Here is a 16,758-nt window from a genome sequence, read left to right on the forward strand (position 1 = left end):
AGCTGCCAGATCCTGTGTTATCCTGATGATGTTTTCACAATATTCAAATTGTTTCTTCCTGGCTGCTTGTAATATTTTCTCCTTGATCTGGGAATTCTGGAACCTGGCTATAACATTCCTAGGAGTTTTCTTTTTGGGATCTTTTCCAGGAGGTGGTCAGTGGATTCTTTCAACCTCCATTTTGCCCTCTGGTCTAAAACATCAGGGCAATTTTCCTTGAGAATTTCTTGAGGGATGATTTCTAGGTTTTAGTTATCATGGCTTTCAGGTAGTCCAATAATTTTTAAATTATCTCTCCTGGATCTACTTTCCAGGTCAGTGGTTTTTCCAATGAGATATTTCACATTGCCTTCTATTTTTTCCTTTCTTTTGGATTTTTTAAATAGTGTCTTGATTTCTCATAAAGTCACTAACTTCCATTTGCTCCAATCAAATTCTTCAGGAATGATTCCCTTCAGTGAGCTTTTGAGATTCTTTTTCCATCTGGAAAATTTGGCTTTTTAAGGCATTCTTCTCCTCATTATCTTTTTGAGCCTCTTTTGTCATTTGAGTTAGACTATTTTTTAAGGTGTTATTTTCTTCAGTCAGGTTGTTGACTCTCATTTCATAATTTTTCTTCCACTTCTTTTATTTGGTTTCCTAAAAGCTTTTTAATCTCCTCTATGGCCTGTAACCAGCTCGTGTTTTACTTGGAAGCTTTTGGTGCAGGAGTTCTGACTTTGCTGTCCTCCTTCTGTTCCATACTTTGATCCTTTTTGTCCCCAAAATAGGAGGGTAAAGTTGGGTTGCTCTGCTTGCTTTGCCTCCCTTGTTTGCTCATGTTGTCACTCAATTACTTGAATTTTGGGCTTTTTGTCACAGTAGGACTCTGCTACCAGAGAGAGGAGCTTTGTCCCAATCACTGGGGTTTTCTCAGCTGCTGAAGGTATTAGTTGGGTGCCCTTTTTGAAGCCTCTACCCTCTCTGGCAAGCTGGTCACACCCCCCAGGACCTCCACCCTAGACTGCAAACCAGATCCAAGCAGGTTAAAGCAATAGCAATTTCCCCTCACACTGGTTGCTTTGTCCCCCTACAATCTGCAGTCCAGGAGCTGAAGCATCCACATGGCTGCAGCTGCACGCCTCAGCAGCTTCTTACCCCGGGGTCAAAGGCTGACGACACTCCTGAACTACTGGATCCCAAATTCCACATTGAACTGACTTCTCACTTTGTCCTTAGCATCTATAGGTTAACAATTCTGGAAAATGCCACAGTTGCTGGTGGTCTGAAGTCCCTGAAGTTGGTGACTGGCTGTGGCTCCCCTGAGGCTAAGACCTCTGGCTGGTGTGGGGCTGGGGTTGGCTCCCAGAGCACTGCACTGGCCGCTTCCTGCTGGCCTGCTGGGCTGTCCTCAGTGGGAGGTTAGCTTCTCTGTGTCATTTTGTGGGTTCTGTAGCTCCAAAGTTTGTTCAGAGTCACTTTTTACATGAATTGGAGGAGGTGGAAGCCAGAGCCCCATGGAAGTCCTATTTCTACTCCACCATCTTGACTCTGCCCCCCACAAACAATTTTTTTTTTAAAGAAAAGAAATTGCTGCTAATCTCAGGGAGAATGTTAGTTCTATTTGAGTGGTGAGGCATGTTCATTTTTCCCCTTTCAAACACAGTCTTCTTTCATCAGTATTTCTGTAATATATTATAATTTCAAACTTTTGTCAATATTTTGAAGAGAAGGGGAAAGGGCAAATTCAGTGTGATCTTTTGAGTAATCGATCTGTAAAACTTGGAAAGTAGGAGAAACAATGGACTTGCTCCTTCCCTTCATCCCCCCCCCCCATAGCGACTACTTTATGACTGTGTTCCCTAGATATCTATGTAAAACCAAAAGGAAAAACTTACAGTTAAACTGGAGAACCCTCATCCTCAGAGCTGTTTAGTGACTTGGTAAATGATCATAATCTGCAGAGATGAAGATTTAGGGGATTGTACTCAATGATCACCATAAGTTAGAGTGAGGTCTTTCAATGAAATCTAGCCTTAAAGCAAGAAGGATTCAAGGAGAGAGAGGGGGGGGGGGGAGGAAAAGGGACAGAGGGACAGGGGGTAAGAAAGAGAGAAGGGAGGAGGAGAGGCTACACTTCTTTGCATTGTCACCTGTTGCCAGAGAAGTTAAGAAAAAATCAGGCTCAGGAAAGGGAAGAAAAATGGAAAGTCTTCTGCCAATCCTAGGCTGTTTCTGCCCTTCTGGAAGGAACACAATACTACCCTCAGCTGATGGCTTCAACTGAACCTGAAGTAGAATGGTAGCGAACAGAGGTGTAATTAAGTAGCATGTTGTAATGTAATGCCAAGGAAAGGCAACTTCCCAGGTTCAAAATACCAGCATAGGTGCTCTCTATTTTATTCAGTAACAAACCCAGAACAGAGAAGATCAAAACATGACATCATTCAAAATACAGCATTTACTAAGTGTGATTAAATAATCTCCAAGGCCTACCCCACCCCAGGACTTTCCAATCATTCAATCAATTACAAAGTCTCTGTTCCAAATACTTCTCCACCCCTAGGCTATACCTTAATTAAGTCCACCACAAAGCCCCTCTTCTCAAATGGAGATTAGTTTCCAAACATAAGTAAAATACATTCATTTGCTCAACCATAGAACACAAAAAGGTCAAAAGTTCCCCACCCCTGGATCACAATTGAATCTACCCCAGAGTTACATCAAGTTTAAACACAGCACTTAATACCCAAATGGAGGTCTTTTCTTCATCTTGACACGAGGCAAGTTCTCAGCAATCTTAGTTCCTGGAGAGACAAGGCTTAGCAAGGCCATAAGATACATTGCCAGTCCCTTCATGAATTTATCCTCTGTCTGTAGAACAGCCCTAGAACCCCTGAACACATTAGCAAAGCCCTCTCCCAGGATTTCTGTAAACATACAACAAGAAAATCCTTCTTCAGGGCTTCTGAACCAACAGAAAGGCTCCCAGACCCCTGCAACAACAGTACTGTCCCTCACCAGTGGACAGTATTCATTCTGTCTGCAGGACAGTCTCCAGACCCCTGCAACAACAGTACTGTCCCTCACCAGTGGACAGTATTCACTCTCTGTCTGCAGGACAGTCTCAGGCCTTCTTAACCAAATGCCAGGTTCCAGGACTTCTTCAACAGGACAGTCTTTCACCAGTGGACAAATCTGGCAAAATAACATCAAAACAGACAGACAAAGTACCAGCAAAACAGCCATGTCTCCTCAGTCCTTGGCAGCTCAGGGGGCAGGTCTCAAAAGTCCAGGGCAATTCAAAGCGGCCACCAGCAATCCTCTTAGTCTCTCTCTCCACGAGGTGCTGCTTCCAAAAAAGATCTTCCGCCTCTCTCCAGTGTCTCTCCAAATCTACGTCACCAGCTCCTCCCACTTCAGGACTTTCTTTTCACATCAACAAGCCCATCCCACAGGTGGGATTAACAAACTCTGGGTTTTAATACAATCAATTTGAAAACCAAGCCAATACAGGGGAATCTTTAATTGCCATTACTATCACACATGTACAGCTGAACAGAGGGACAGCCATCCTGGTGGCAGAGCACCCCAGCTAACAGAGTCTAGGTGGATCGTGCACTCCAGCTAAGACATCATGCCCTGTAAATAACTAGCATGACAGAAGCTGAACAAACCAGCTTAGCCACAAAGCCACCACTCTAGCCCAGAGGCCATACCTAGTAGTGAACTTTTGGAGGATAGTCACAGAGAGATGAAGGAAATCACTGTCATGAGTTATGGAGTTGTGATTCTTGTTGGCTCCATGTATTCCTCCCTTGTGTGCCTATATATCACTATCCTTTAAAATTGTGCCCACTATCCTCCAATGGAAGTGGTAAGTGTTGGTAGGAGAGTGAGTATGCTTGGGAGTTTATGAGAGGAATTTTTATAACTATTGTTTTTGCTATGCCATTTGGGTAAATTCTTTTATTGAGCACAGGCATTGAAAGTAATAGGGTTGTAACCAATCATGAGGGTTACCTGAACAGGAGTGGGGAACCTGGGGCCTCCAGGCCACATGTGGCCTTCTATTTCCATGGGTATGGCCTTTTGACTGAGTCCAAGTTTTACAGAACAAATAATGTTATTAATGGGGTTTGTTCTGTGAAGTTTGGATTCAGTCAGAACGCCACATTTGAGGACCTAGAAGACTATGTGTGGCCTTGAGGCTGCAGGTTCCCCACCACTGCACCTAGAACCTGAGGTAGTGGTTGTTACAATGGTGGGCAGTCTCAACCTGTGAGGGCCAATATGAGTTTAGGAAGTATAATCCCAGGGGAGTGAATGATGACATATCCATTCTAAGAAGTTTTCTTTCTTCTTCTTGTTCAAACAGGTCATCTTCCCCCCTCCCACCTCCCATAGTTTTTTTTTAAGTAACTTAAAAAAGAGAAGTTTGGATGAAAGAAATAGAGGTAAAGATATAAAAAGAGAATGAAAGAAAGGTATAAATTATTTTGATACATTGTATTAAGAGGGAGCTAAAAGATAAGCAAACATGTGAAATCTATCTAGAGAGAGGACAAATATGCAAGGCTTGACTTTCATGTAACCCTTAATCTATTTATAGGAGCAAGAATCAGGAAATGAAGTACCTCTCAACAGCAGTTTAAGTCAACAACCAAAATTAATTGCCTTCAATTTGAAACTATGATACTTGTGTAGATTGTAGAGGAATAGCAGTTCCACACACCTGGAAGCTAATAAAACATTGACAAAACAACCTGCTTTTAAAATACACACACACACACACACACACACACACACAAACACAGAATTAATTGCAAATTATTTGATATCATTTGTTTTTAAAGAGCAGCAAGGCACCCTAGGAAAGGCAGGAGGCATCATATATGATGTAGGGCAAGCCACAACCACCATATTTCCCAGGAGTGGGGAGTCTGCAGCTTCGAGGCAATACGCGGTCCTCCAGGTCCTCAAGTGCAGCCCTTTTACTGAATCCAAACTTCATACAACAAATTCCCTAAAACATGTACTCAGTCTAAAGGCTGCGCCCAAGGACCTAGAAGGTCACAGGTTCCCCACCTCTGAATCTTGACTATCATCTCCCCTAAGACCCTACTAATATAAAGACAACCCAGGTCTCTGAGCCTTGGAAATGAATAGTGTTCCCCAAAATACTCACCTTGCTTCTATTTTAGCTCCTGAAGTCATCACTGAGGTGAAAAATCATTGTGGAGAAAGAATTCACCTTTTTTTATTACTAACAGCAACAACTGCTGGCCAACTCCCAACAAGAAGATGAGCACCAAAACCCTTCCCAGACCACATAGCCAGTCATCTGGGAAAACAACTCTTGTGGAGCCCATCACCCCCGCCAGCTGCCAACTGCTTACCATTCTATTCTTATCCTCACCTCTCAGGTCAGTGTTCTGCTCAAATAAGTGCTTATTAAATTCGTCATTCATTCACTCATAGGAAAGAAAAGGACATATGCAGAGGACTTGGGATTGGCTTTATTCTAGTAGCTGGTCAAACCTCTTCGCCTTGATAGAATTTACAAAATTATGTTAAAGAATTAGAGGTGGATTAGAGGTAGATGGTTTATCCCAGAAAAAGAAGTCTTTTATTAGTACCTATAATCTAATGTAAGGTTCTTGAGAATAGAGATTGTTTCATTCTTTGTATTTCTATGCTTGGTACTAACACAATGATTAAGATTGATTTATTAGTTATTTTTGGTCAAACATCAAAAATATCCTGAGAGTTCTACCAGTGAGGTACATTGGTCATTGAGAGAACCTACATAGGATGCTATTGGTTTGAATAACTTAGTCTCAATAAAGAAACAAAATATGTCAAAGCTTCACTTGCATTTTAGTGTGTTGTAAATCTTAATGAACACTTACAATTTATTTGATAGATAAAAACACTGAAAACAATTGTAGCTAGGATTTCAATGCAAAACAGTTGGCCAGGGGGAAAAAATCAAATAAAAAGAAGTCAGGAATTGCTCTGCAATATACCTTACTTTATGAGTTAGTAATAGTTCCCTTGCCCCTCCCCAAAAAGAAAAGAAAAGCAGCTAGTGCATAGAAACTACATACATTTAACCTCATTCTCTTGTGTGCTGAAAATATTCCTTTGTTAACAACTGATAAAACTATGAAGGGCATCTCCAGACATGAAAAATACCTAGGTAGCGATATCTAAATGGAAGAAGAACTGGTTTGTGGAAGTACTTTGGCAATAAAGGATGGGGAAAAAGGCCCCTGGGATCTCAAAGCAGTTAAGATTGAGAACAAAACAATTAAAATACCAAGGTTTATCCTGGGAACCAGGATGATAGGAGATTTAATTGGGAAACAAAAACAGAAGAAGCAGTAAAAACAGTACATCTGTGGTAGATTTGGAAAATGGCCTGTTTGATCTGTATTATTAATAAAAAAAAAGAAAACAAAAAAGAAACACCACTATTCCATTTCTTTCTTCTTCTCCCTTGTGTCACATGTGCATGTTTTGGGTGAGATGGAAGGGTAGTAAGAGGATATTAAGTGTTATCCTATTCCTCTTAATACCATTCTTTCAGCTTTCATGAAAAAGTAAGATAAATTTATGAAAGTCTAGGGAAGCTGCATTGTGCAGTCCCATGACCACATGGTTATGAGATAAGCACCCCAGCATCTTTGAGTTGTTTGGACTAGATGGTAGTGTGGTGGAGTGGAAAGGAAACCTGGGTTAGAATCCCAGCTTTTGCTACTTATTCCCTTTGTGACATTTGGGTAAACCATTACTCCAGCTGAGACTTAGTTTCTTCACCTGCAAAATGAAAAGGTTAAGTAGGTGATCTCTAAGGGCCCTTCCACTTCTAAATCCTGTCTTCCTTCAAGTGATGGAGTAACAAATTTTCTGCCAGAAAAATAAATCTGAATTGGTGGATTATTTTACAGGAGAGATTATTAGACAGCAAGAATGGCCATCCTTTAAAAAAAAACTGTCATTATTTTTATTATTATTACCATATCAATCTACAATAGATACACAGATACGCATTGCTTTATAAGAAATATATATATATATATATGTGTGTGTGTGTGTGTGTGTGTGTGTGTGTGTCGTCTGTAGTTCCTTCCATCTCCAGATCTGTGGTCCTGTAACTCATCTAAGCCTTGGAAGGGACCTCAGAGGAAACCTCTTTCCACCTTCATGGGAAGCATGAAACTCTTCTATAGCATTCTTTTTTAAAAAATCATTTATTTTTAGTTTTTAACAACATTCACTTCCATAAATTTCAAATTTCTCCCCCTCCTCCCCAAGACAGCTTGCAATCTCACATGATGGCCATCCTTTTTAAGATGGAAGAGGGTCTTTTTGCATTTTCTCTAGCCTTTGATCTATTTAAAACAAAGATGGCACACGCTAAGTGATTTCTAAAGTCTTAGAGCATGGACAGAAGCTATGGTCTTGACTGGCCTTAATTTCGGAGGGAAGAAGAGGAATAACTGCCCTGAAAGCTATATTAAGTGTCTTCTGAAAGTGCTGGGACATGTATGTGTTGCATTATTTTTTACTGAACTCTTTTACAGTTGAACTCTGAATAGACAGAAGTAATAGAAAGAATATAAGTGGAGGCAGAGTTAAGATGGCAGAATGATAGGAAGCAATAAATGGAACTCCTCACCACAACCTCCTCCAAACAGAAGTAGAAAGTGAACCAGATCAAATCCTGACAGACAGATCCATAAAAAGTCATATTGAGTCTTTTGTCCAGCCCAGCTCAGCACAGGGAGATAGAGGGTGGTCTGCAGACACTGCTGTCAGAGTCAGATCAGGAGTACTCCAGTGGCCAAGGAAAGACTATGCACCAGGGCAAGAAAAGGTCTCAAATTCATAACAGAGCTTTGCAATGGAAACAAGTGCCAACCAGCAGCTTTGTCACCCACTACCCAGTAACAGATCCAGAGCAAAAGGAAGAAGACAGGGGCATGTCAATTGGTATTCCCAGATGAGGGAGGCCCTCAGCAGTGTATGGAAAAGGGAGAAAGTTCAGAAGCCAGCAGCAGCAGCAACAACAGCAGTGATGAGGGTCTAACTCCCAATGTCTAGCGCAGTCTGCAGAGGAATAACCAGGGAAGGAATCCCAGACCAAAAAGAAGCTTATAACTATGCCACTCAGAAACACAAATCTTTTCAGTTGGCTGATAGGAGAAGACTCCATCAGTAGTCTACCAGTGACCCAAACTCCAGCCAGGAACTTGCAGAGCTCAAGACCATGGTATAGCAATCAAACTTTGCTCTGAATTCCACTGCTTTAGGAACCTTGAAAGCTTGAAGGTCCCTAGACTGTCTCTGAGATCCTGGAAGAGTACAACACTTAATACTGAAGAAAGCAGCAATAGGACCAGCCCAGACCTCTCCAGAAGGGCTGCAGAACCCACCCCTAACACCAAATCTGAAGTGAGAAAATAGATTGGAAAAAATGGGCAAACAAGTAAAAAAAACCACCACCACCCTATAATGAGCTATTATAGTGGCTTGCAAGGATGCTTAGGACACAAATGCAGAAGAAAAGACTTCAGTATATCTACAAACATTGTGCAGAGAAAAACAGCTTGGACACAAATTCAACTAGAATTCCTGGAAGAGATGAATCAGGAGTTTAAAAAAGAGTTTAAAATGTTTTTTATAAATAGAATGAGAAGATTTGAGGAAAAAAATGGAAAAAAAAATGAGAGCTATAGAAGAAACATTTGGAAAGGGAATTAACAGCTTGGCATAAGAGGGACAAAACCTTGCCCAAGCTACAAACTCCCTGAGAATTTGAATGGACCAAATAGAAGCCAATGACTTCATGAAACAACAAGAAATATTAAAACAAAGCCAAAAGGCTGAAAAATAGAAGAAAATGTAAGGTAATAAATACATAGCAAAAACAACTGACCTTGAAAACAGATCAAGGAGAAAAAATAATTAAGAATTATCAAATGAATTTCCTCAATAAAATATCCTAGACATCATATTTCAAGAAATCATAAAACTGTCCAGAAACTCAGAATCAGAGGACAAAGTAGTAATAGAAAGATCCCACCAGTCACCTCCTAAAAGAAACCCCAAAATGAAAACTCTCAGGACTATCATAGCCAAAGTTCAGAGCTTCGAGGTCAAAGAAAAAATATGGCCAGCAGCCAGAAAGAAAGAACTCAAGAACTAAGTACACACAGTCTTGGTCACATATGGTTTAGCATTCACCACTCTAAAGAAATGGAGAACTTGAAACATGATGTTCCAGAAGGAAAAGGATATGGGCTTACAGATAAAAGTAACTCATCCAGCAGAACTAAGTATAATTATGCGAGATAATTTTCCCTCACTTCCCTCCCCTCTCTTTCCATTCTTGTCTTAAGATCATCAAGACATAACAGAACCATTCTGAGGCCTAGTCTGATTGGACTCCCTCTATGAACCCTGATGATGGTATGGATCAGAAGGGACAAATGTATCACCTCCCTATATTTAAGTAAGCACTTTATCAAGCTATCTATAGTCGTATGCAAAAATTCTTTAAATCACTACTGATCAGAGAAATGCAAATGAAAACAACTCTGAGGTACCACCTCACACCTTTCCAACTGGCTAATATGACAAGAAAGGAAAATGATAAATGTTAGAGAAGATGTGAGAAAACTGGAACACTAATGCACTGTTGGTGAATTTGTGCACTGATCCAATTATTCTGGAGAGAAATTTGGAACTATGCCCAAAGGCCTATTAAACTGTGTATTCCCTTTGATTTAGCAATACCATTACTAGGTCTACATCCCAGAGAGATCACAAAACAATGGAAAAGTGCCCACATGTGCAAAAATATTTTTGCAGCTCTTTTTCTGGTGGCAAAGAATTGGGAATTGAGGGGATGCCCGTCAATTGGGGAATGACTGAACAAGTTGTTGTATATGAATATAATGGAATACTATTGTGTTATAAGAAATGATGAGCAGTCAGACTTCAGAAAAACCTGGAAAGACTTATATGAACTGATGCTGAGTGAAATGAGTAGAAATAGGAGAACATTGTCCACAGTAACAGCAACATTGTACAATGACCAACTTTGATAGACTTAGCTCATCTTAGCAATATAATGATCTAAGACAATTCCAAAAGGCTCATGATAGAAAATGCTATCCACATCCAAAGAAAGAACTATGGAGTCTGAATGCAGATGGAAGCACATTATTTTCTTTTTTTTTTCTTTCTCATGGTTTTTCCCTTTTGTTCTGATTCTCCTTTCACAGCATGACTAATGTGGAAATATGTTTATTTTGATTGAACATGTACAGCCTAAATCAGATTGTTTAGCATCTTGGGGAAGGGGAAGGGGAAGAAGGGAGAAAAAAATATGGAACTCAAAATCTTATACAAGTGAATGTTGAAAACTATCTTTACATTTAATTGGGAAAAATAAAATACTATTAAGCTGAATAAATATAAGCACTTTATCCTTGTTTAGTTTTTTTATCACTGTTAATTTGGGTTAACCTTTTTATTTTCTAATTTAAATAGAAATCTGCTAGAGATTGTGCTTCTTCCCTCCAGTGGCATCACTTCAGGTAAATTCCTCTTCACCTCAGCCCCACTCTATTCTTTAGCTACACCAGAAATATCCTTACAATAGCAACCTTGTAGTATCCTGGGGTCCTCATCCTTAGGGACTGTCATCTCAGGGTTTTGTTTTCCCCAAATGAATTAGTCATTAAATTGATAAAACTGATATGGAGGAACATTCATGCTATGTGTAAAGGTGTGTAAAGATTGACCTTGGCTCCAAAATTGCTATTTATATTTCTGACAGCTGCCAAGCCTAGTTCAAGACTTCATCACTTCTGGCCTGGACAACCACTGATAAAGCCAAATCACCAAGCAAAGTACTTACAATGTGTTAGGCAGTGTGCTAAGTTTTGGAGATACAAAGAAAGGCCTTCTAGTGGCTTACATTCTAACGGGGGAAGAAATATATAAACAACTAGGTACATACATAATTATAAAGGATAGGTCATTTGGGGCAGGGGGAACTAGGAGCTAGGGGAATCTGGAAGGGTCTTCTGAAGAAGCTAGAATTTGAACTGTTTCTTGAAAAAAGACAAGAAAGTTAAGAGGTAGAGTTGAGGGAGAAAAGCATTATAGATATGTAGAGAACCATTGTAAGGGCACAGAGTAAGGAGATAGGGTGTCATGTTCAAGAAACATGTTAAATGTAAGATGGATTATAGAGTGGACAAAATGAAGGAAAGTATAGGAAAGGGCAAGGTTATGAAGTTTTAAATGCCTAACAGAAGAGTTTATATTTGATCTTGGAGGTAACTGGGAACCACTGGAATTCATTAAGTAGGGCTTTGACATGGGCAGACCTATGCTATAGAAAAATCACTTTGACCATGGAGTTGAGGATGATTTGGAAAAAAGCATGAGGTGAGGAGACCAGTTAGAAGGCAACTGCAATAGACCATATGAGAGGTAATGAGGGCTTAAACTAGTATACAGACTGTCACAGTGCCTGGAGGGAAGGGAATGTATATAAGAAATGTTGTGAAGGTAGAAATAACAAAATTTGACAATGTGATAGGTGAGGTGAAGGAAAGTGAGGACTCAAATCACATTGATGTCTTGAGCCTGGGTAACTTGGAGGATGTTGGTACCCTTGATGGTAGTAGGGGAGTTCAGAAGGAGGTAGAATTTGGAGGGATAAAGATATTGAATTAGGTTTTAGATATGTTTGAGTTTGAGGCACCAATGAATGTCTCTCTCTCTCTCTCTCTGTCTATTTCTCTGTCTCTCTGTCCGTTCCTTCCTTCCTTCCTTCCTTCCTTCCTTCCTTCCTTCCTTCCTTCCTTCCTTCCTTCCTTCCTTCCAGACTGGGTCTCATTATCTTGCCAGGGCAGGAAGTACAGCAACCATTCATGGGCCCAATCCCAATACTGATTGGCATGGAAGCTTCATTTTGTTCTGTTTTTCCAACCTGGGTAGGCTTGCCTTTCTATAGGAGTCTAGTGGCCTTCCTTTCTAGGTACCTATCTTATTAGTGTTAGGCAGTGTGGATTCAAATAAGAACCCAGCTTAAACCTTCCTAGTAGCAGGGAACCACTGTGCCTGGTAGGACATTCTTCTAATTATTCATGTTCTTTTTAGTCTCTCCTCTCTCAAACCCATCCACCCATCAAAATAATTGTCCTGCTGAACAAATCTGACCATTCTGCTGCTCAAAATCGTCTGGTGGCTTTCTATTGCCTCCAGGAAAAAGTGAAACTCCTAAGTCTGCCATTACAAGTCCTCTCTCATGGTCTCAATCTCCTTTTCCATCTCAGTTCCATGTTATTCCCCCTTAGGCTCTCGATATTCCAGATGTATTGGACTACTAGCTGGTCAACAAACTTAACATTCCATTTCTGGATTCTGTACCTTTGAAGAGACTGTTCCCCTTCCCCAGAATGTCCTTATTCCTCATCTCCACCTCTTAGTTACCTTTTATTCTAAGGCCCAGCCCAGGTACCATTTTATTCTGTGAAGTCTTTCTTCATCCTCCCTAGTTGTTAATTAGCAATGGTCTATCTCCTTAAATAATCTTATATTTATTTCTCTGTTTATGTGTTGTTATCTCTCCCCTCACCCCTTCCCCCATAGAATGGAATTTCTTTGAGAGCAGGGAATTTTCCCTTTCTGTCTTTGTATTTCCAGCACCTTTCACAATGCTTAGGATTTGATAGGTGTTTAACAAATGTTTTTCTTATTAAAATTGAATTCTGACTTTCTAATAAATATTAAGAGCAATAAGTGAAGAAAACAACTTCCTTCATCATTTTGCCAAAATCCAAGGATTCTAGAATCTTAAAATCTAGTCCAATCTTTAATAAAATTTACCATCTATCTTCTCTGCACAGATTTTCCAGAGGATTTCAGCTCATGTTGATCCCTTCTTTTTCTTTTTTATGATGGCCCAAAGCATTGAGAGTTTTATTGTACTATTAGTATTTGATCATATTTGATTATTTGTTTTTAATCTTGTTATTGTTTATGTATTTGTTGTTCTCTGTTTTGTGTGTTAGTCATCTTCCCCAGCTGAAACACACACTCCTCAAAGGTACCTTCCATATCCAATATCTTTTTTATCTTACTTATTACTTTCAGTAGTACAGTGCTGGGTATATATGTAGTAAGTTCTCACTAGTTTTTTTATTGAATTGAATTGATTAAAAATTAAGATACAAACATTTAGCCAGATTATGATGGGTTGGAAAGGCAGCATGCAACAACATGTTTAAAATAGATTATTTAGTCTATATCTATTTAGGCAAGCCACAACTGACAAATGGGTTATGTTCCAAAAATTATCAGGGTAGTCCAAAAAAAGCCTCCTTAAGATTTTTTTTTAAATATCCAGCTTTTTATTGAAAAACCTAGTGAGGGAGAGGTAAGAGTCAGTAAAAGCAAACAAGGCCACTTCTCAGAAGAGCCGCTTCTCATATGAATGGAGTCCATGGACACCTCCTTCCACCTGAGCAGATGACATCCTCTTCTCAAATTTCAGCTCCCCTGAGTACATCATGGCTCTGACTTGACTTAGACTCTTGGCACCAATATCTTGACAGGAGTGCTGGATGCTAGCAATCAAGTAGGGAACAAACTTGTGGATGGACCCTTTGTCTGGCACAGCCCAGACACCCCTTGAGCCACTTTGAATTTGTCTGCTTCACTGAAGTAATGGTTCTGGATGCCGAGGTTTCTTGTCCATGGCATCGAGAGAGCCCATCCCCAGGTATTTCTTTAGCCGAATCCCATCAGAGAAGAAGTACTCACCTGGGGCCTCTGTGGTAGCTGCCAACAGAGAGCCTATCATCACAGTGGAAGCTCCAAGGGCAAGAGCTTTGGCGATATGGCCCATATTTTGGATGCTGCCATCTGCAATGACTGGGACCCCAAAGCGCCATGCATATTCTGAGACCTTGTATACAGCTGTTGCCTGAGGCCTCTGTAATGGGAATGTAAATTTTAAAGATCTTCCCTGCCCCTAGGCTAAAGTGCACCTGGAGCCTGGGGTGGGAGGCTTGTTTTTCAGTAGATACTTTTTGATTGGCCAGTGGGTCCAAAAGGTTGTTACATTCTCTGAGCCAGGGGAAGGCTATTTAAGCCCTGATGTGAGGCTTTGTTTTGGGGGCTCACTTTGAGAAGTGTTCTGTGATTTGATCTGGATTCTGGGAAGCCATTGTCCAGAGGGCACCCCCCCCTTGGAAAAACCCAGGTGTTGAAACCCAGATGTTGATTGGGTATGGATGTAATGGTTGGACAGTTTGGAAAGCTGTCTACTTGATCTGTTTCTGTCTTGATAATTCTGCTTGTATACTTTAAAGTTCAGGGTGCTGACCTTTTTTCCCCTGAACAAGGTAAACGATATATGACTGATTAAAGTAAGCTTGTTAACCCATTTTGAGTTGCTTTCCTTTAACAAAGCAGATCTAAGAACCTGTGTGAGCAGCCACCCTGGGGACAGGGGTGCTTGCTGCTACAGCCTCCCACATGCCAGCACTTCCTGTGTGATGCAGATGGAGCCGCTGCCCATGCCAATCCTCAGGGCATCCACTCTAGCATCAATGAGTTTTTTTTTGCCTGAGCAGCTATCACCACATTGCCACCGATAACCTGGAGGTTATTTCTCCTTTATGTACTTGATCATGTTAATTTGGAAAATGGAGTTTACTTGGGAAGAGTCCAGCAAGACCACATCAACACCGGATTGGGCCAGTAAGTCAAGCTGATACTTGTCATCTTCATGGGTGCCGATGGCTGCCCCACATAAAAGCTGCTTCTTAGTGTCCTTAGATGCGAGGGGATAGTCCCGATTCTTCTTCAAGCCCGTGCAGGCAATGATGGTTACGAGCTCATCATCCTCATTGACAATGAGTAGCTTCCCTTTCTTGCTCCGTTGCAGTATTTCATTGGCTTCTTTAGTGTGACTCCTGCAGGAGCCACTACTAGATCCTCCCGCCTGGTCATGATCTCACCCAGGAAACGGTCATGTTCCTCCTCCTTGAGAAAGTCGATGTCAGGAGAGGAGATAATGCCCACTAGGCGGCTGCCCATCTTGCCATTGTCCGTGATTGGGATTCCACAGAAGCCATGCCTTGCTTTGGCTTCAAACACATTTCTGACTCGATCTTTGGGACTCAGGACCACAGGATCAGTGATGAAGCCTGCTCATATTTCTTCACTTTGCGTACTTCATTGGTCTGGAATTCTGGGGTGCAGTTGTGATGGATAAAACCAATACCTCCTGTCAGCGCCATGGCTATGGCCATCCCAGCCTCGCTGCCTGTGTCCATTGGGGATGAAACCAGTGGGGCTTCAGGGTTATTTTTTTGGTAAGTGCTGAAGTTAGGTCTACTTCATCTGCTGTGAAGTCGATATAGCCTGGGAGGATGAGGAAGTCATTGTACGTGAGTCCACCTCCCCAGTTGAAGAGTTGCTGCGCTGTGAGCCCATTGTAACAAGTGCTGGCGCTGAAGAGATAGTCTGCCATGGCGGGGACGGGACGGGGAGGGGGGAGGAGGAGGCGGGCCGGGCTGGCGGGAGACCCGCAAACAGCGGCGTGGGTTAGATGCTTCTCCCGCAGAGCAAGATTTCTTAAGATTAGTATGAATAGTAGTATTTTCATTATAGGTAACTGCCATTTGTAACCTGTTTTCTATGAGAAAATCTCAGGAATACATCCCCAGCTCCTGCAGTTATGACTCCCTCAGTTTCTGGGTCACAGAATCATAGAATTTCAGGGTCTGAAGGGACTTCAGCAGTTGTCTTTCCAGTCTATGCCCAAAAGGAATCCCTCCTATAACATTCCTCACAGTTGATTTCCAGCTTCTCTGCTTAAAGACTGCCAACCCACCTCTCTAGGCGGCCCGTTCTACTTTGGGATAGCTCTGCTTATTAGAACATTCATCCCGACATCATGACTAAATTAACTTTGCAACTTGTGTGTTCTTACTTTGACGTTGTTTCCCTTTGGGGCTAGACAGAAAAAAAAAAATTAATCTCTCCTTTGCCCAGTGGCACTTGCAAATGCTTGAATATAGTTGTAACACCACCATTCTGAGTTTTTTTCTTTTCTTTTCTTTTTTCATTTTCAAGCTAAACATCCCAAGTTCCTTTAGCATCTCCTCGTATGATATGGACTCAAGGCCCTTCCCTATCCTGGTTTCATTCCTCTGGACACTTTCCCTTCTTGAACTGTGGCACCCAAAACAGATGACAGTATTCTAGATATGGTTTCAGGAGGACAGATGGGACTGTTACCTACTTCTTTCTGAGGTGGCTAAGTAGTGCTGTGAACAGTGTGCTGGACCTGGGGTCAGGAAGATCTGAATTGAAATCTGCTCTGCAACCCTTACTAGCTATGTGATCCTGGGCAAATCATTTAACCGCTGTTTGCCTCAGTTTCCCAAAGTATTAAAATGAGGATAATAACAGTACCTACCTCACAGAGTTGTTGCAAAAATGAAATTATGTAGTATCTGTAAAGTGCATAGCACAGTGCCTGGCACATAGTATTGTCTATTGAATTTCATCTCATTCAACCCAATGCTCTACCATGTCAGGATTTTTTTGGGTAGTGATTGTAATCCAATGTGTTATATATCAACCTCCACCCAGCTTTATGTCATCTGTAAATTTGATGAGAGTACCATACATTCCTTTAGCCAAATCAACGAAAAATAATTTAAATGGTACAGGGTC

General features: G+C 41.1%; 1 pseudogene; it reads right to left on the reverse strand.

Moving 5' to 3' along the window:
* Positions 1-13,395: 13,395 nt before the first annotated feature.
* Positions 13,396-15,572, reverse strand: LOC138176071 (inosine-5'-monophosphate dehydrogenase 2-like; annotated as a pseudogene).
* Between the last annotated feature and the right edge of the window lie 1,186 nt (positions 15,573-16,758).

This window comes from Petaurus breviceps, unplaced genomic scaffold (assembly GCF_028583685.1).
Source record: "Petaurus breviceps papuanus isolate PSGF00001 unplaced genomic scaffold, PetGlider_PUasm1.0 81, whole genome shotgun sequence".
Lineage (NCBI taxonomy): Eukaryota > Metazoa > Chordata > Mammalia > Diprotodontia > Petauridae > Petaurus > Petaurus breviceps.